This window comes from Varanus komodoensis, unplaced genomic scaffold (genome assembly GCF_004798865.1).
Source record: "Varanus komodoensis strain SLA01 unplaced genomic scaffold, ASM479886v1 scaffold10, whole genome shotgun sequence".
NCBI classification, from domain to species: domain Eukaryota; kingdom Metazoa; phylum Chordata; class Lepidosauria; order Squamata; family Varanidae; genus Varanus; species Varanus komodoensis.
The window spans coordinates 34,165,148-34,187,166 of NW_025335269.1; positions in this window are offsets into that span (position 1 = coordinate 34,165,148).

The following is a 22,019-nucleotide window of genomic DNA, read 5'->3' on the forward strand; positions in this document are numbered from 1 at the left end:
TGTGTTAACAATGGGTTGGTGCATTTTGTATCTATGTGGGAGGGTATCATCTCTGTAATAAGAAATTGTGTAAAACAGTTCTCATTGTCCAGCAGAAAGCACATTTCTTTTTAGCCTAGGCAAGCAACAGGTTTGTGCAACACCAGTTCAACAAAGGATTTCTTTTGTGTGCATTTTTGCATTGGTTGGATTGATTTCAGCAACCCAAACATTTTCTTCTTGAGACTGTGCTAAAGAGACTCAAAAAAAGGACATAGACTTTATGTTGTGAGCCGCCCCGAGGCTTCGGCGAATGGGGCGGCATAGAAATGTTTTAATAAATAAATAAAATAAATAAATAAATAAAAAACTTGTTCAGGTCCTGAAGCAGATGTAGGATGATTGTGTCATCAGCCAGAGCTGTTGGCCGTTCAGTGTCTGCTCGGCTCCAGCATTTTGGAGGCCCTCCGGCGAGACGCCCTCCATGGACCTCCTCCTTCAGCAAGTCTACCTTCCCACTGCCGGTGTCTCCAGTGACTATTGCTCCGCACTCCTCTTTCTCAAATGGCTCCCATGGGCTTGCTCGGCAGGCAGAGAGCCAATCTGCAAGTGGGCAGTGGCCCCTGCCGCGACTCCTTCTCACTGGCACGGTTGTCCAGACAAAGCAAGAGGCAGGCAGAAGGGCAGGTTTCCATGATGAAGAGAAGAAGCCAGGCTCTTACTGGTTGCCCCTTGCTGGGGTGTAGTCTAACCCAGGTGTCTGGCCATATCTACTCTTGACATTGGCCCTTCAGCTGTACCATGTTGGCCAGATACTGCCTGCCTCCACTCTGTGGTACTTCGTGGATGCAAAGATCTCAACCTCAGAACCTGGCAGTGTTGGCCACCAGCTCACTTTTAAGCATGGGGCTCCTTTTCCCACAAGTCGTGGTGAACATAAAGTTGAGTCAGCCCCTCCTCTCAGCCCCTACAGTGGAGCAGGGCTGAGATTTGGGTTCTCCCAGACAAGAATTTTCTGCACCATCATCCTGCCACATTCACAAAATTGTGTGGCTGGAGGTCCAGATGACATCACCTTCCACTCATAACCCTCCTGTGTTTCCGACCACTTCTTCCATCTCTTCTTTCACCACTGAAAATCTAAAGAGAAAAAGATGGAAGGGTTGCAAAATGCCTTTTAATCTGTAGTACTAGGAGCCCTCCCTGTGGTAGCACCCTCAGACAACCAGAAGGGGGAAATAAATCTGTCAAACATTCAATCAATCACTTTTATTGTCTGTCTACAGACCACAGTCCAATTATCCCAAGTTTACAAAATCAACCAGAATAGCATACATACTTCAGATCGCTTGCTGTTGACTCACAGTGATTCAATACATGTGTGTTCTGCCTTTTAATAGGGGCAGCTGCAAAAAGAGCTGCTTTTTCTGTAACCTAAGGCCTGGTATTTGCTAATATAAAATGGACATAAAAGCCAAAAGACCTTCCTGGAGAAATGAGAGCTTCATGTAAGGCACTGCAAAAGTGGCACTGAAAAATAAATACACCGGTCAGATCTTCCACCTTTTCAGATTCATTCTGCGGCAGAAACCTTTGCCATCCAATTCATCAGTATAGCCAATGGCCGGGCATTATATTGGAAAGTGAAGTAGCTCACCTAAGTGAGCCACAGGGGTAGTGAAGAAGGTTGCCCAGATTTCCTGTGTATGGCCATTGACCTGGATATTCAGCAGCAATGCCCACATAACCCAAAAAATCACTTCTCAGAAACATAATTGTGTCAATACAGCAACACAGGCAGAAGTGTTTCTTCACATACCATTGATTGGCAGATGGATTAACTGCACCTATTTGTATACTGCATTGCCTTTAAATTATCAAAACAGCTAGCATAAGAATATAACAAAATATAAGAAGATAGCAGTATCATAGAATTAGCAACACAACCCTAAGGGGAAAAGTCAAGGGAATACTGGGGGTGGCAGAAGGGAATCAGCAGGCTGGCAGGCGGACAGGTGGCGGGACGGCTTTGGTCTTCCACTGGCACCAGTTCTGCTAGGTTTTAGCCCTGCTGGCCAGCTGGACGGAGGCCTCGCAGGGAGATTTTACAAGGCTGAAGCAGAGGGCAGAGCAAAGAATGCTCTTGCCTAATTAGCTGCCTCTGAAAAAGCGCCATCTTCAATGCCAGCCCAAGGCAATTTGCTGCCTAAGCCCAGCTATGCCCTGCTAAGCCTCACACCTCTGGCAACACACCCTCAGGCTTGCAGCCAAAAGGGCCCACCAATCTAGCCCTCCAAGTCCCTGCCCCTTTTCCTGGCCCCACCACCTTCACTGCAAGCCCCTATCACAACGAGTTCCCCTGGCTTTTATGCCGTTTGTTTCTCATTCTCAAATACCAAAACACTTCCCTACGGTTCCATTGCTAGCAGGAGGAACTTTAAGCTAAAATGAGCTGGTCTTTTTTTTGAGGGGAGGGGAGGCTGCCTTGGCCTCCATCCACCACTGGAATATGCCCCCCGAGAGCTTCTCTGAAACAGCATCTGGTCCCTTGGCCAAAAAAGATGCTTTGTGTCTGCACTAAGGCACCTTGCTACACAATTATTTTATTTTATTTTATTTTATTCGATGTTGTGAGCCGCCCCGAGGCTTCGGCAAGGGGCGGCATAGAAATGTTTTAATAAATAAATAAATAAAATAATTCCTGCCAAGGAGGCTGGGGTTTAGGTGTCAGTGGAACAGTCTACCCTCCGCAGGGCATCTTGTGACCTTTGAAGGCGCTGTCCCTGGTGCTGAGGACAGCCATGGTGCAGACAGGGCCTGGCGCCATAGAGAGCTCCACCACACTGCATGCTGAGGCCCAGAGCGGATCCAGTGGCCCACTTATTTGGGAGCCACCAGCCTCTGCTGAATTCTTGCTTTCATCTGTTTCCTCCTACATAGCAGACTTGGTTCTCTTTCTCTGTGTGTGTCTCTCCTGCATCTCCGATTTATACAGTCTTGCCCAAAGTGGGTTACTTTGCTGAAGTAACCCGCAGTTCCATTCAGAAGCCTCAGGTGAAAGAAGCGCATGGTCTAACTGTAGGACTTCTAGGGAGTACCACACCTGTCCACCTGGGGACAGGTGGCAGCATGTGATTTCTACTGATTTCCATCATTCCAGGTCGCTTTCCTTGGAGGCTGGGGGAGAAGAAGGAATGAGAGCTAAGGGTCTTTCATCTATTCTAATTATGTACATAAAACCTTATTGCTTTCCATTACTTGCAATATTTATTCTTCAAAGTTATTGAATTCATTCGTTGGACTGGAAGATGCTGAAATGTGACTGAGTAAATGGACAGGCTGATCTAAGCTCATTCAATTACAGCAGAAAGAAAGCTTAGTTTCAGTCCAGTGCATTTTGTATCATCAGTGACTTCACTTTCTTTTGGAGAAATACAAATTTGATGGCAGCTTGTTTTGTTGTTTAGGTTTATCCTCAGAATAACTCAGCAACAGCCCGTTCATTTGGCAATCCAGCTAAGCAAACACTTCAGAGAATGCTGTACTTTGAAGAAAGGTACAAATTTGATTTGGCTGGGTTCCTCTTTCCGTATGTCTATCTGAAGAATGTTGATCAAGACAAAGTGCTCAAAAGCATTGACAGAGAATGGGCGGGATGTCACTTGAGCAATGAGGGTGGGCTGGAGGGATAGGCATAGAGCCGTGTCCTTGCAGACATTTCTGCACTCTGTTCGGACATATCATGTGTACAGGGCCAAGGCTTTGGCTACAGCTCTGCTAAGCTTCTCCCAGAAGGCTGGGTGAGCAAGAAGGACAAACAAGCAGCAATGGGGTTCTTTTCCTGTTATGGCTACCACAAAGGTTCATGGGCCGTCCTCTTCTGTATGAGTAAGGCTATGGTAGCAGATAGGGGTTCCTCAAAGATGTTTGCTTCTCCTGAGTCCCAGTGGTGATGCTAGAGAGAATGAAATCCCAAGAGCAAAAAACATATTTTATGCAAATAGGACTTGCATTACCTGGTAGTCCTTTTAAAACAGGAAAATCTGCTTTGGGAGAAAAAATGAGGGTCAGAACAAGGGGGCAGATTGCTTAATCTTTTCCTTATCTTGCTTCTCTAATGTTCTGAATCATGTACCACGGGTTTTCAAATACATCTTCATCCTCAGAAATATACATTTGAAACTCTGGATATGGATCGTGAAAATGGCTAGCAGTTCAAGGTTTAAGCATTCCTCCCGTGGGTCATTACTCTTCGGCCATGTTCTCCCAGTGGCTGCTGAGTGGCCATCTTTGCATATTACGAGAAGGCAGGGTGATTTCTTACCCTTGTTGGTCTGTTTTGCTGCTTGGACTCAGCCATGATGTTTCTGTGTGGTACCTTTAGTTTCCCTAAATACAGAGAGAATCTGTTCTAGGGTTTCCATGCTTTGCTACAGATTCTCCAATCATCTGGACCTAAGATCTCTATTTTATCATTGTTGGTATGAAAATACCATAGAGTCTTGTGCTGAGAGCAGCCATCCACTCTCTACTACCCTCAGCCTCCTAGCAACACATGAATCATCCTTACTTTATTCTTATTGGCTGAGCAATGTGCCCATCTCCCTCATTAATTTTGGAAAAGGGGACAAAGTAAGCGGGAAAAGGGAAGAATTGCAGCAGAAGTGTTTTTATGATGTAGTGAACATTCCTCTGGACTAGGGAGTGTTGCAGAGATGCAGGTACCCTTGGGAGGGAGAAGAGGGAGAACCCACCTCAAAACCTCAGCTGACCAATCAGGATGAGGCTACTGATGTCTATGGGGAGAAATAGAGTAAGGAAGAAGAAACTCTTCCAATTCTCAGCATTTTGTCAACATCTAAATGATTACCATTTTAAAGTCATCTGAAGGGGTCTTTTTGTACGAGGCACTGATTTCTGAGGTGCACTTGATGATAAAAATGCAGATGGCCTTCTTCCAGCTAGGTGTTAATTTTCCTTCTACTTAAAAGTTAACTTTCATCTGGCTCTCAGCTTCGGTATTGATTCCTTGCTTTCATTGCTGATCTGATTTTTATCTGATGTATTTTTAATAATTTTATTGTTGTTTTTCTACTGTTTTATTGATTGTTGTTTGCTGCTTCAGGGAATCTAAATTTAGAGGGAAAGAGAAGAATGAATTATCTTAGCTAAATAAATAAATAGCTTAGGGCAAAGAAGTCCCAGGTGAGGGTAGACTTTGTCATGATTCTTAACCTTTTCTATTAAGGGAATATCATTCTGTGGGTGCCAACAGGAGCATCAGGTGGAGCCACTGAGAAGAGGAAGTTCTTAGAATGTTCAGGAGAATGCGAAAGTTTGCCAAAAAAAAAAAAAAAAAAAAACCAAAAAAAAAACCACACAGGGCAAAAACCAAGCAAAGGAAACATAGCACTGGTCAGTGAGGACTCAATGGACACAGAACACTGCCAACCAAGGGGAAAGGCTGGGATAGATCATCTTGGAAGAGGTTGGCCGGTGCCTGGAAGGATGAAAACACTCTATGTTGCCACACTTGGTTGCAGGACCCAACCGAATAATGTGTAACAAGAGTTAATAGTAGAATCGAATGGTGTTGCAGCATCCGATTCTACCACAATGCTGGTGTGCTAGCATAAGCCAATCTATTTTCAATATAACTAGAGTTTGCTAGGGCAAAAGGCAAATGCGTTGGTTTGCTACCAGAATTCAAGAGCACCTTATTTCAGTGCTGAGTCATAACTTTGCTCATTGCCCTGGCAAGTGACAGTTAAGCTGCACAAGGATTTGTTTGTACGCTAGTACATCACAAGCGCTAGTGCTAGGGCACAGTTGGTTCCCACCCAGTGCCACTAAGTGCAACAAAACACCCAGAGAGCTTTGGCTATTGGGCAGTACAGAAAAGTCATGAATACATGTATAAAATGAAAACAGAGTAAAGGCCCTGTGAAAAGGAATGTGACATTCATACATGCATACTTAAATACCACAAGGGCACTGCTTCTATACAGCTCAAATATTTCCTGGTTTCTGTAATGGGCAGACTGGAATGTGTCTTGTCCACGCTGATAAGGTTCTGTAAGCACACAGTCTATAAATTTAATTGGAAACAAAATGGCAGTAGAATTAAGCTTGACTGGAGAATTTCTAACCTCTCTTAGGTTCACAGTCCTTAGATCAAAGAAGTACCATGTAGCACTTCCAAACATTTAAAGATCATGAATATAGTGCTCTTCGAACTCATTACAGCTGGGATAATTCAATAACCCTGGACACTGGGATCATTCTGTACTCTTCAAAGGAACTGCAACAGTCTATCATCCTTTAATGGCCATATCAAATTAAACAGAACTAAATAATTTGTACTCCAGTGATGCATGTTGGGAAGGGGTAATGAAAAGTAGGGTATTAGATAGGATTTCTCACAGCCAGGGTTTTTCTGTTCAGGGAACTGGAACTACTGCAGAAAGAAACACTCCAGTAGCTTATCGGGGAATGTCTGTAGTGCAAGCTACCACAAGGAAATCGACCCAGTGCTGGGCCACAGGGCTTGTGCTGTCCTTGCATCCGCTCACCTGCTTTTGCACTGGGGCTGAGCTATGAAACCAGCCCTGTGTTGCCAACACAGAGGGAGGCGCCCCTGTGCCACAATGCCTGTTCTTCGGCTTCACCGGCATCATTTTCTCACCAGCCCTCGCAGTAAGGCCTCTTCCCTCGGACATGTCGCAGTAATTCGTTTGCCACTTTACAAACAGCACCAACAGTTGCAGAGTTCTGGAAACACACGGGGAGGAAAATGTGTACAGAACACAACAGAGCCACACTGCTCAGAGCGGGTGGGGTGGGGGGAATGGGCTTGCCTTCGCTTTCGTGCAGGTCGGAGCGGCCAGTGCAGCAGAGCAAAAGGCAAGGGAAGGTGTCATGACAACCACCACGCTGGTGCTTTGTGACCTGCACTGGCTGCCAGGACATTTCCAGGCCCCATTGAAGGTGCCTACAAAGTTCAAAGCAACTTGGGAAGGATCACCTGAAGCTTCATCGCTTCCAAATGTACATGCCCAGAGCCGAAGATGATCCTCAGTGGCCTTTGCCGAGACGACCTGCGAAAGGAGGCACAACAGGTGCCTCTAAGGAGAGGCCTTTTCCATGGTGACAACCCAGTGTTTGAATCCTGCCTCCAAGAGGCGTTTGCCTGGCACCTACACAGCGGCCTTTTATGCAAGATGAAGGCCTTTTTATTTTCCCCAAGCTATTTAATTTATTTTCCCAGTCTTTATGGATTCTTGGTTTTTGTTTTTGTGTTAATATTTTTGAGCTTTGTGCCACTGCCCTTGATCTCAGTTTTTACTTTGGTTTTATTCAGTTTTAAATGTAGGTTTTTACTTGAGGTTTTACTATGTTATTGTATTTTAGGCTTTTGAATTTTGAGTTTTTCCAGCTGGCTAGAGAGATTCTGCTAATGGGTAATTTAGAACTGTAATGATGAAATTGATTGCACCTCCCCAGAATTAAATGGTAGACTAATTTTGCCTGGATGAGAGTCGTCATAATTAGGGATGTTCTGGGCCTGAAAATATGCTTTAAGAGCTTGCTTTCATGAACTATTTTTCAGAAAGAGAAATGAACTTTTTAGTACAATTCTAGCAAATTATGATACATTGTTATTTCACAAACTATATTTGCAATCCTTATTTGGGATTAACCCTTGAGTGCTTAGCTGGTACAGATTCTCCAGATGAAGACCTAGCTTTAAATTAAATTCTCCTTTCTCCTCTAGACTATCCTTGTGCTGAGATGGTTTTGGTCAACAACAGGCATGAGAGAGAAATGAACATCAAATCTGCCAATAGATGGCACAGGGTTCATTTCCACAAAATCTGTTAGTGTGATTGTAGGTAAACACTACATCACTGATAGTTAGCCATTGCTAAAATTCTGCCTTGTGGAGAAATAATTTATTGCTGTCAGATTTAGGTACAAGCGAAAGTGTTAATTTTATTGATAGCCATTCCAAATGGGGAAACTTCTTTCTTTCTCTTTTCTTTTTCTTTTCTTTTTTGCACCAAAAGCTTTTACAAAGATCAATTTTCATTTTCAAAGAGAGGAATTGACAAGCCATTCTAAGGTTGCTAAAGGAATGAGGGGGTGGGGGAGATAGCGAAAAGGCTTGCTTGCCTGCTTAATTGCTTGTTTATTTTCTTTTCTTGACACAATAAATATACTGCATTTTTGCATAAAGTGCTAAATCTGAATCCACTGATAACAGAGTTGTTCATAGCTGTTTCAAAGGTAGGGGTGATAATAAGAAAGAAAATGAACATGATCACTCGACAATGTATGCATGTATGCAAGCGTAGAAGGAATTTTGGTTGCAGAGCAGATGCTGTGAATTTCAACACAGAAGCAGTATTAAGAAACAATAAAGAAAACACAAGAAGTGTTTATTTTTATACAGATTCCGGTTTGATATGAGAAACGCAACTTTCCAATCTGCTGCTAACATTGTGTTCTTTTGTCTCTCTGAGGGTTGAGGTAGGATGAACCATTCACTGAAAAGATGAGCCTTGCTTCAGCACATGCCCTTCAAAGGCATCTCTGTATTTAGACAGGGCAATAATAGCACTGCGAAGTTATTTAAAACTATCAGCATCCCTAGAATGCAGCATCTTTCCTGGGGCTTCCATGTGCACAAAAGAGGAACTCTTCTGATGTATCACGTCTCTCAGCCATGGCTGCAACCACCCCCCCCTTTTAACTAATATTTTTGTTAACCCATCTACTCCCCAAACAGAGGTTGCAAAAAGAAAAACAGTTTTGCTGCTGTTTTGTGCATGGCACGTCTCTGATCAGGGAGACCTCTTGGGCTGTCACCCCTGGCCAAACGCAGTAAATATGAAACTCCTTCCTCACCACACCACACCCTTGCTGGTACCAGCTCATGACGTAACAACATAACATAGGATAGGAAGCCCTACACATTATTACGAGGAAGAAAAGCACTCCTTGACAGAAGGGGTTACATTGGCAGCAGCCCAGGGTTCATTGTCATTCATTGGTTCATTCATTGCTTTTCTCTACTGCCTGAATAATCAAAGCTCTCTGGGCAGTTTATAAGTTCAAAACCCTTGACTAGACACATTTATTTATTATTACATTTCTTCACCGCCCATAAGCTCAGAGGCTCCCTAGACAATATTCAACATTGTATATAAAAACATGCAAACACCTAAATAGACAAGACACATCTAGGTAGAAGTATCTAAATAATATGTTCATATAAATACAGTTAATAGGACATAATTAAATGCCTTATGATATTCCTGAGAGTCTTAACCTGGTGCTGGAAAGGTAATATTGTTGGCATCAGGCAGGCCTCACTCTTTGCTGGGCATCCCATAATAGGAGGCTCCAGGCAAGGCAGCCCTCTCCCTGCTTCCATTGTCCAAGCCTCCCTCAAAGGAAGCACCGAGAGGAGACTCTTACAGGATGAGCACAGATGAACCACACAATGCTTGGTCTCAGTTAAATTCAGATAACAAACTTCTCTTCTCCCCATCGAAGAGCCATGCCCCAAACATGAACCGCCTGAAAATCCAGGGCCTCTGAACATGAGGTATTGGCTGTACAGTACGGGCTGAAATTCTTCCTGTTACCTTTTATGGCAGGAGTCATAGACAAAAGTAAGAAGGTGAAGATAAGGCAGGGCATAAGGACGCCGTTGCATTTTCCTACCTGCAGCAGCCCCAGGAGGGCAATAAAACGCCTGCCTGCAAAAATATTGTTGCACTGTAAAGTGAAGCCATGTAATATATCCGCTCTTCAATCTGGGACCATTTTAGTCCTGGATTTAATGGCTACACCAAATCCCAGTCGCACAGGTTCTGCAGGTAAAATGCACAATAAAAGCACACAAAAATAGAGGTCAGTGTGCAGTGTAGCCAAGTCCTAAAGGCAAAATAATGTCATTTTAGACTTTAAGAGTGATACCTTAGGGCAGGCAGAAAGAGCACAGACACCAGTGGCCCACGGGTCCCTCTTGACATGGGCCTGAGAACATTTAACAAGTGTACAACATACACAGGAATGTTACGTCTAGTGGTGCTTTCTGGTTTGGAAGTAAATACGCTCTGAAGGAAGGTTACTTTTTTGAAGAAGCTTGTGTTAGATTTATGGAATACCTCTGAACTAATTCCATCTAGATTAAATCAATTTGAAGTAAAAAATTTGCTTCATATTTTCTCATTACCTAGTAACTAGCAGATCTAAAGAAAAGCTGATCTAAGGAAAAGCTATCTGACAATTTAAGTGAAACATAAAACACAAAACTGGATATAGAAGGAGATATATTTGCAGGCAGGAGAACCTCCTTTAGCACTCAAGCTGATTAATAGGCAATAAACTATGTCATAAAACCATGTTATGTTCAGAATTTGTCTTGAGAACCGTAAGGTAAGGAGTGATCTGAAAAGAGGATACCTGAAGCAAAACAAACAAAAAATACATTTAAAAACACTAAAAAGCTACCACTCTATTGGCAGATTTAATGGTGGGCTGAAAGTATTTCACAGTTATGTGAGATACATTGCAAGTAATGAGACACATAATACTTTACGGAATTGATTAAAAGCTTTAGTAAGTTATAGAACTGTGCTTTCGTTAATTGCAAAAGTGAAGATACTATAGTTACCTACTGGCCGATTTTGATTTTTCTTAATGGGTGTTCAGAGAATACTTTTACTTATCCTTTTACCGAAGGAGAGCCAAAACAAAACAATATCCTTATCAATGTATTGATACATTGTGACAGGCAAAGAGACAGTTTTCAGACTTTACAATATTAACTGTTTTAATCACTACAACTCAGATGCAATCAGACAATAATATTTAAGATGATTTATGATTGTTTCCATTCTCAGTCCCACTTTCTGAAAGAGACATAATGTTCAGTTATTCTTTATATAATATTTGATGAGTACAGTGTCATGCACAGAATGTAATATTTGATGAGTACAGGATGAAGCCCTTTAAATTCAGTGCCTCTGACTGATCGAGCAAAAATTAAGATCATCTTTGTTTACCCAACAAAATCTCATGTGCAGAAGGTTGGAATACCTTCACATACGGCACAGAGCTAAGCAAGAGCTGGTGAAAGAAGCCATAACTCGGCTTGATCTGGCCAATCCAGCCGTGTGTGTGTGACAGGCAGGGTGGCGAAGTATCCATGATTCATTTTGACTCATTACTACTCAAAGCTGAGGGTCACTGTGCTTTCTAATCAAAAACAGGGGAGTCATAGTAATCTTCCATTGGCCCACAACTAATGCTGTTCTGTGAGAGGAACAAAGAGCTTTCAGGCCAACTTCTGTCACGCAAGAATTCACAAAGATGGGAAGGTAGACCTGGTACATGAATTGACCTTTCAAACCAGCAAGAACATAGTCTGTACAAATCCCTGCTTTTTTCACGCTTTGGGTTCAACATTCCCTTAATAAATGTTTAACTCAAAATGTGAAAGAGAAGTAATTTAGATTTAATGTAATGAATATTTGATTATCTGATGAACACGCAAGTTAAGAGAGAGTAACACCTCTCTTCTCAGCTAGACATTATATACCTAATGTGCAAAAATTTGACACAGACTAGAACATTGGTTCTTGCATCAGAAGCTGTTGTGATGGAACATGTCCTTAAACAGGAAACAGTAGACATGTCTTCCAATAGTGTCGATTATTTACTCAATTGCTAAAGTGTCAATCATCATTGTTACTGGAGCTGTCATTCAGTTTTGTGAAAAGTTCTGTTAGTACTAGATGACTATAACAATCCTAGAGGGAAACCAAAATTTATTTCCCCTTTCCTATTGTCTGTTCTACCAACTACTTGTACTGAAGCTGTTTCTACTGAGCTGCCTTATCACTGACTTTCTTGCCTTTGATAATAAAGAAGCTGTCGCCTTTCAACATCCAAAATCTTAATAATGTTGAGAAGGTCCCAACTTTCTCATGCTGCTCTTCTAACTGTCCCCAGTTCCATTCCAGTTGCAAGACTGAGGCGGTGGCTTATTGCAAGATGAAACCTAGTGAGGTCCTTACCACCCATTTTACCTTCTTGAAGTTCACCTCCACAGAGCACCAGCCTTGCAGAGTTGCCCAGTTCTCCATCACCACTGTAATGCAGTGATTGAACGTTGGACCATGCCTCCCCTTGCCCAACCCCTTCTCCCAGTTGCTGATGACCTGGTGATTTCTCAGCTTGTGCAGTTTATTCCTGCCCTTCCAAAGTCTGAGATGTCTCTCCCAAGGCTTAGTTACTGGCAGCAAGGGCTATGAGCCAAACTTGGCTGGTGTTCCTAGTATTTTGTCCCCCCCCCCCCAATTGCTGGAGGGTTTTGGGCTCTGGTGGAAGTCTCTTCTACTGGGCTCAGCTGCAAAGGAGATTCCCATTGCACCTCAAGAACTCCTGCACATAGGCAGAAAGCCACCTTTGGTGCTAATATTTCAACATGAAACCCTAAAATGGATGTTTCCAGAGGTGGGAAGGGACTTCACCTATCCCATTCTGGAAGTGGAACATTTCCTTTGTTGCAAATAATGCAGGGGGAATTAACAATGTTCCACTAGGGGAAAAGGAGAGAACAAGCCTACCCCTTACCAATTTTGTGCTGGCCAGGGTGAGCCAGTAAAGCTGAGAACGAGGTGGTAGGTTCCTGTCATCATTCCCTCTCTCTAACTTCACTTAGAATTGCTCTGCAAGCCTCCAGTTCTTTCACTGGGACTTACTCCACAATACACAGGCAAAGTGCCCCAGTCCTAGAAGATTCATGAAAAGGGAATCTTTTTATTTCTGGTATAGCTATGTTTGTATAGAAGGTGTCTTTTAAGCCAAAGAGCCCTAAAGAGGACATTTTCAAAAGATAACTCTAGAAAGGCAATTATTCCTCCTCAGCCAAGAGACTACTTCTGGTTTCATCTTTTCATCTTAATTGGCCCTTCATCTCCTTTTAATGCCTTGGAGCATTAGCTGTTTTAGATAGCCAACCTTGAACTGATGATCTTAGTCATTTCCATACAGTGCTCCCATGCACTCTCTCTCTCTCTCTCTCTCTCTTTTTCTCGGTGATTGTTAACATGGAAGTCAGATTAAATGCATCCTAGCTTCAAAAATTGATGAACTACTTGGCTTTGAACCCTGTGTTCAAATTTACTTTTGAAAAACATATTTTGATTGATCTTGACAACCTGGTTGCATAGAATTCTATAGATCTACACTAGAACTTTTTCACAGGGTCATTTCTGTCTCTTTATTACCAAAGCAACCACCATAAAAGAAGGAAAGCCCCCCCCACCACCACCACCACCAGCAGTTTTTTTACTTTAATCTTGTACTGTTCACCAATTGAATTTGTTGCTGGTAACAGCCAGTGCATTGACCTTCTGGCACAGACTGTGACAACTGGCATCTTTGGGTACAAGGCATGGCCAAGCATGGCGCTCCATGCCAGGAAGAGGCAATACAGGTAGAAAGGAATATGGAATTGAGGTTTGAACTCTACAATAACTTTTGGGTGCCCTCTCCCCCAAATGCTTGCAGTGTCTTGCACCATTAAAAAATAGCTGGATGCAATTCTGGTTTGTATGTTAGAACACACTTTCCTGGAGATATGGATGGATGAGTTGGAGTGGTCCAAAGAATACTGTCAGATGCACACCCACAATTCTTTATTTTCATGGTGCTACTGCTCAGCAGTCTTTCTGCACCATTTATGTTGGCAACAAACTGAGGGTAAGTGAGAAAGAACGAGATCATGCACCATACAAGATGTGCCTAATATAATATTTTCCATCTACAGGGAGACATGGCAGCAAGCTCCACAAAAGTGTTTATTTTAGGACTAGTATACTGCCATCTAAACCTGCAATGGAAGTTGTTTTAGCATGGTGTAGTTCAGTTCTGAGCGTCATTGAGGCTTCCTTAAGAGTAAGCGCATATAGTCAGGTCCTGTGCATTCTCAAATGGCCTGTTCTAAGTATTTTACTTTGGCTAGATTTTTCCAATATGTACTTAAAATTGGTAAGAATCACAGACATGGTCCCACTCACTTTGACTTTGGTCCTGTCAATTGCTGAAACAGAGCCGCTGAGACTTTTCCCATTTTGGAATGTGTGCCTTGGACTGAAAAGGCCTTTCTCTCTTTGCTCCATGATCCTGTTTGGATGCTACATCAAGCCTGGTGAGGCACCATAGTACGAAGTAGACACAAGCTTTAAGCTGGGCTTTTTAAAATCATCACAACTCTCTCATTATAGAACATATGAGGGTAAGCAGCAGAGAGGACAACAGAGTGATCCAATGAATGTTGCAGATGTGTACTAGGGAGGTTTGAGTTCAGTCTTCCCCCCAGCTTGAACTCAGTAAGTATATGCCCTCTTGACATTGTCTAGGAAGCCATAGGATTATCCAGACTTCTAGTTCCATGGTCCAGCAAGTTCCTCCAAACACAGAAATAGGACTCTGAATGTGAAGCCTTACTTATCCCACCTTGCAGTGGGCATGGAAAGAGCCGTGCCAGCTGCTCCTCTGAGCCCAGAAATCAAGCTCCGAGAGGGCTAAAGGGTTGTGCTGTGAGGCAGAAAAGGGAAGAGGATGGGGCCAACAGCTCGCCCCAGGCCTGACTGTGCTTCAGCCTTCTTCCCTCTTCCTCCATGTCACTTCATCCAGAGAGCCATTTACTTGAAATAAACTATACCTCACGCTTGACTTGGCATGCGCATAGCCCTACATGTGCAGTGCCTTGCATGCAGCAAGCACAGAGGACGTTGGAACAGGCCCTTAGTGGGCTTCGAAACTTGCCCTTCCCAGCCTTAGTCCATATATATAAAATAATCTATAATTACAACATCATTCACTTAATGAGATTGGCTTAAAGATAAATTAAAGCTGCTTCCATCCTATTGATTGTCATCATTTCAAGATATATGTTTCTGTTCAAGAAAAGAAAAAAGAACATCAGATATCCCTAATTGCCCATTCCATTTGACACGAAAAACAAATTGTGTTTTTCTAAGTGCACAGTACCCTGCAAGTATGGTAGTGACATCTACCAAGCAAGAATGCCTGAAAGAGTCCTGTGACGTAATACTAAAATAGCCAGCTGAAAAGCAACCTTATCTCATTTGGTTTAGAAAATTGAACACACACACACATTGTTCTGAAAATGCTACAATGCACCTTCCTTTATTCAATTTTACTATAATTTAACTTCAAATATGACCAGAGGGAAAGGGAGCATCAGAGACCGAAACACTACAAAGGTTTCCTCCTATACTGTTTGATGGCCTTTGAGACCAATACATCTCTAAGAACCAGATTTTTTATCACTGGTGAATGCTAGATGCCAGAGTGATGCAATCCAGTCACTGGAATATTTTACTCTGAAGCAGGTAAAAATAATATTAGTGCGAACGGAAATGTCACTTGCACCAGAATAGCGTGCCACGTCTATGGAGCAAAGGAGCAATATGCCAGCATCCTCTGGCACGGGATTGCTCACAGGCAGAACATTCGGAACGAGAAGCTGGGAAGTTCCCTTGACATCCCCACCGTGTAGTGTAGACTCCAGGCCAAGATCTTTCTCCTCCAGAAGCCCTTTAAAATTTAATCTGTTCCTTGGACTATTTGTTTTATTTATAGTCTAATTAGTGATTTGTTAATATTTTAATGGCTTTAATATTTCTTTTCACCTTTTCATTAATTGTATGCGTGTACGTGTCATTATTTTACTGGTGTCTGGGACATTTGTCTCTTGGGCAGCATATCAATTTAAGACCTAGATGTCGCAAATCCATTTCACAAGCACCTTTAGGAAACAGAAGCCACTCTGTTAGGCCATCAGCACCACTCCCAGTCCTATTAGAAGCAGCCTGCAAATGCTTTATGTATCCTGCAAAGAATTGGTTGTCGTACAAGCTGTTTTCAGAGCCCATGGTCCCCACCTTTCTTGGAGGTATATTCTATCAAAGATGCGTGGGAACCCAATTGCACATGCATCTGTTCATCATGGTGGCGTTCTTCAAACCTCCGTCCTAAACAGGCTGAGATGTAGGATTGGCAGCAGGTGGGTGAAACACGAAGGCCCTGCCTGCATCGTTTAGGGGGACATAAACCTGCTTGGGGAAAGCTTCATTTGCCTGACCTGTGCGTGATTCAGGGGTTATCTTAGCCATGGGAGGGCCACTGCTGCACCGTATACTCTGTACTGTATGTTGCAGTTCCTGCCACGCTGGGAAGATGCTTGCACCAGTGCAGATGATGATGTGGTACCAGGATGGCTTTACCTCCCCTCACCCATCTTGCCAGTCCTTAGACAAGCCCCATGTCTGGCTCCCACCTGTATTGTTTTCGGCTTGCAGAGCCCCCTCATGCCAACCCGGAGCAGCTTCCACACCGCGAGGATAGCATGCATCTGACTGCAGTGCTTAGATAGCTGTTTGATCCAGGTAGCAACTAACAACGTAGATCCCTGTGGAGTAATGAGCATACTTCCAGCATCACTATTTATCCACATTTGTTTTAAGAATAGGGCGTGCATGAAGAAGCCCCTTCCCTCCCCTTTTAACAAGCAACTGCTATCCCCAGGTAGCACATAGCCACCAGGTAGCCATCAATCACTTTACCCTGCATGAATTTGCATCCATTTATACGATAACGGATTTATATCCATTTAACCATCATTACTTCCATACCTGGGAACTCTGGCTTGGTGAGAATGCTGACAATGCTTTGAAACCTTAATCCATAAACTTAGTTCCTGGGGCTCGTTGTTGTGATGTTTTGTTGCGTGCCAGGTTGAGGCTGCATGGCAGATTGGTGTAAAGCCACGGCTTGTTCAGACCAGTGCCCTGCAATTGCAACAATTCTCTTGCATTCCATTGAGCAAGCATCCTTCCAAAAAATGTGAAGGGGTGAGGGAGGCAAACACAGTTCTCCCTGGAAAGCCAGTCTTATTGTTGATCATTTTGGCTTGGCTAATTGACTACATGCAGAATTATGTGATACTCAACGAAACGGTGCTGCAATCACAGCTTCATTTCCCCACTTCCACCCCTCAGAAAGTGATGACAGAAACTAATTCACCAGATAAAATGCTTTAAAGTAAGTACTGCTGCTGTTGTTCACTTAAAGTTCGACAGGACCCTCACTACATTGGTGGAAGGGAGAGTAATGTCTGTTTCATCTTTTACTTTGAATGTTGTGACCTTTGGAATATGTTCTGGAGGAAAAAGCTCTTGTGGTGTCAAGGGCTTATTGCTGTCTAATAATTCTGTACCTCTGCTTTGATTGTTTCTATTGACCTTCAAACATCTTTTATTGTATTATATCCAAACGTTTGTTTTAGTATCTCTACTTGGTCTAATTACCTGGATTATTCTATACCGCTCCCTACAGGGAAATGTACTGCTGAAGTTTGAGTTTTTAAATACTAATTAAAAAATCATTAGCTGGTGAATTAATTTCCACTCTTTGTATTTTCCTCTCCCTCCTGATAGCCATCACAATTCGATAAGCAATCTAGTTCTTGCCCTGCCATGATCCAGAACCCCATTTAATGATGGCTGTAATAGTCCCATATCAACCAAGAGTGTCACAAAATAAACTTAACAGCGTACACAACCTGCTCAACTGCCTAAAAATACTGTTTTACAACACAAAAGCAGCCCAAATAAGAGCAGCTTCTGGGTATCCTCTAGCCTCAAAATTCATTTCCCAGGTCTAACACGTGCTCCCAGGTAAGCAGGCCACCCAAGTCTGCTTTCCATGATGCAGAAGGTACCCATGTTGTTGCTTCATAACCTGGTTAGCAAGCCAGGTTTAAAGATAGTTCAGAAACAAGTTTGAAAAAAATGCCAGTAGAAGGACCAAAGCCAAGCGGGTGGAAAAGGGACAATGAAGGCATTGCCCTTGTTCTCAGCTGAACAAACCATATAATACTGCAGGGAAAAGGAAAGCATTTTCTTTGCATTTAAATACAAACTTACCAAACATTGTGCTTTTGAAACAATACACACACCAAAAATCAGTTTCCTTCAAAGCTGCATGTCTCCAAACTTGCAGACTTTCTCTAATCAAAAAGCATGTTATAATGTTTAGATTTAAAGAAACATTCCCGCAATAGTCATATATATTAGTGGAAATTACATTAAAAGCACTGTATTAAGAATGTTGCAACCATAAAAAGTCCAACTGCATAAAAATGCATGCATTTGGAATTTTCATTTGAAATTTTAAAAATAAATTCTGAGTACTTGGGACAAATTGGAAAAATAAGAAATGAGAAGAAATTAAGAATGATGGCGATATCCATCTCTAGTTTACTGTTGAATCTGAACTGGCTTCTTATGGATGGGAGTGAGGGAATGAAAGTGGATGAGTGCTTAGTTCTCATTGCTTAAATATTGTTTTCAGGCATCTCTTAACAACCCAATTGTTCTTTGGATCTATTTCAGTTATGTAATACTTCTTCTCTGGCCTTCATTAGACTTTCTCGCTGCTTCCTGCTGTTTATGCTCCTCTCAGCTGTTCTCCATTCAGGTGCATCTCACTCTCCCATGTGACCACAAAGCCCATCCAGACACGGGTGCCATTTTGGTTATTCAGATGTTAGCTTCTCACCCACATTTGTCTATGGGTGCTGATGGTTTATTGTAGAAAGACGTGCTCCTGGAAGTTCACCTTGGCGATTTCCAGAGAAAAATGGCTTTTCACTGCTGTCACTTGAGAACATGCTGCTGGAACATTGTGGTTGTAAATGCTCTCACTGTTCCAGAAACAGGCCTTCTGTGTGAGCACTTAGAAACCATGGGCAGCACCCAGTGCTGCTCATGCCCCAGTGGCGCCCACTGCTAGTGCTTCCTAAAGCAACGGGAAATGGGCCAAAATTGCTCATTTCCATAGTGGAGCAAGGGTTCATTCACCTGACCTGTCCATTCCAGAAATGAGCATTTCCACTTTTCCAGGATCGCTTTAGGCAGCAGGTTATTACACTGCTGTTAAGATACTCCTGCTGCAACATACTCTGGGAAGGCATAGTCACAGCACTTGATGCTACCCAAGTTATGAAAAGAATATCATATTCTGAGACAGGCACATATGAAATGCCCAGAAAAAACAAAACCCACTGTTCAAACTAGGAAAGAAACATGTCTGAAATACAAAGCGAGCTGTTATCAACTCTAACAAACAGATGCCAGTCAATATGCTTCTCACCTCCATCTCTCAAAGAAATTTTGAAGCGCCCTTTGACTTTTTTAAATACATTCAGTCATTTGTTGTCTGTTTTTATGAGCCTCTTGACAAGCTGAAGTCATAATTCTGCTTCCCACACACAGCTGCTATCTGTGTTAGAGAGCTTCTACACGATGCTAAAAGAGAATACTATCCATTTTCCTCTTCATTCAGTACAAGTTGCATCTCAAGTTTACAAATTGTCTGAAGTAAAGTAAAACACTGGTACTACTAATATAAGAATATTATTATGCTGTGTCTCAGTGTCTTCTTCAAAGGTGCAATCAAAGTATTTAAGATTATTGTGGCAGGGAAGAAATTTTCAACAAGGAAGATAAAAACCCGGCAAGTTGAAAAAACTGTCAACAGGTAAAATTATGTCATTGGAAAAACAAGGCACAGGCCTTTCTTCACAATGGGGGCCTTTCACAATAATGCTCTCACAAATTTAATGGCCCAGACAACAGACAAGATAATTGTTTAGGCTATAACATCACTCATTCTTCTGGCATGAATATGTTGCATACAAGGACTTAATGTGCTTCCATAAAGGATATGCACAGATAGAGCCTTTAAATATGCTCCCATGTTCATCACATCTTTATTTTTTTTGCCTCATTTACAACTGAGAACTGTTATACACACGGTATGAGAAAGGCTTGGAGATTATAATGTCACAGTAACATCCCCACTGGAAAAACAACGTAGGCTGCCTAAAGAGGGTACGTCCCTCAGGTTTCCAATGGCAGCTGCAGGGTATCCCAGTGGGAAAGAGAAGCTCATGCCTTTGCATGGGCCAAGTTCTAACTTCAGTCTTCGACATCTCCACTTTGAAGGGTCTCCAGTACCTCTGCTCCAGTCCCCAGGGACTTGCTGCAGGTCAAAGCCCATGAAGCTATTTTACATGCTCCAATGGCAGGAAACAGCTTCACATTTGAACCCGCCCCCCCCCTTCCATTTGTCGGGTCTGCAAGAGTTGTTACTGCATAAGCCCCAGTACCCTTCCTTCGCTCCCCACTAGGGGGAAACCAGTTTCCCCATCTACTTCCCTGTTGGCGCACACCATGCGCATATGAAGGAGTGAAAAATGCCACGTTTCCTCGGTCAGATAATCTTGCTAAATGTGCACTTTTTTGAAGGAGAGGATATCCTCAGGTTTAGCCACAGCTTCACAACTGCTCAAAGCAAATCAGGAAGTGGGTAGGAGGGAATGTCAGACCAAGTTCCAGTTGTAGGACAGCTGTCTCCACTCCTGGATCATGCTGGGCTAGCAGAAGATCACTGTGATGTGTGCAGTTCACCATCATGCACAAGTCCAGCCATAGTGCTTTGGTGGTGTGTGAATCCTCGCCCACCCCTTCTAAACTATTTGGGGTTTTTGAGAGGGACAGTCAAAGAGCCCAAATGAATGAGGTACACTTCCTTGCTTATCTCACTTGCCCAAGCAAACACCAGTAATGCCTCCCACAGCTCTGTTATAATTGAGATTCTTCCCTACAATCTATTACCTCCCCCAAGTGGGAAAGGTGGGACAATTTGCTGGGGGGGGGGGCAGATAGTTGCAGTGGTAGGGCATGAAGTCCATACTGAGTCAGGTACACCTCCAAAAGGGGTCAACCTGGACGAGACTTTTTGAGCTAGGGGAAAAGCGTCAAATTGAAACTCTCCCCACTCAAAATCTTTTCCCATCAATATACAAAACTGAACTGCAGTCTCCACTTGGGCTGATCTTTAGGGGCTAGCACAGCTCCTCACAGAAGGATAATAAAAGAATGAGGGGAGATAGCCTGGCCTTCAAGTTCCCTCGATCTGCATGGTTTTTACACAGGTCAGGGAATGTGTGTTGCCCCAGTACAGCACATGTTTCCAGAGGTGAATGCAGACTAAGCCCAGTGATAAGGTCTAGATTGCAACCCTCATGGTCCAGGCATTGTGCTCTGCCTTTAAGAGCAGTCTGACTTGTGGAACGTTGATCAAGAGAAGTTGTTCCACAGCAGAGACTGGTGGTTCCAATATCAGAGGGGCTGTGTATTTACTCTAGTTTTTATTCTGAGCTTCAAAAGGAGCCACCCATGGCACCAAACCCCATCTCCAAACCAGGCTCAGCATGATGGGCAACTCTGCTAATGTTCAGAGTAAATGCTATGAAAATAACGGTCTGCTTGGCGTTGGTGTGCCAGGTCATGGTCCAAAACACTGGAGCAGGGTCAGTGCTGCTGCGCTTGCAGCCCCTGGACTCATCACCTAGCCATGCCATGGGATGATTGTGCAAGCAGATGAGCGAAGCTTAGCCACTCCGCTTGTAAAGGCAAGGCACCTCATTCACTTTTGTTTGCTGTTTTCTGCCTGGAAGATATTCTTAAAGGTCATGTGCATCTCTGAAGAAGAGATGATTACAGCTGACACAAGTCAATACAATGGCAGAAAATGCTTGCCCTGTTTAAGACAAATAATAATACCTACAGTAAAACTCAATGAATGAAAAATTGATTGCCTTTTGTCTATTTGTACCACATGAAGCTTAGAAGAAGAAGAAAAACAAGACTTTGAGGGAATGGTTTTAGCAGTGCAATAAATAGTTGCATGGTCCAAGACAAATCAATTAAGCCTGTCTTCGTCAAACTACTAGGCCTCAGAAGCAGTCTGAGGACTGTAGTGTGTGTGCGTGTGTTTGCAAGGAACAAAAAAGGTTCAGCAAAGATTTTCTGGTGTCTCCATATTTCTGCACCTCATCTATAAAATGGGGACTTATTGCTCTCTCA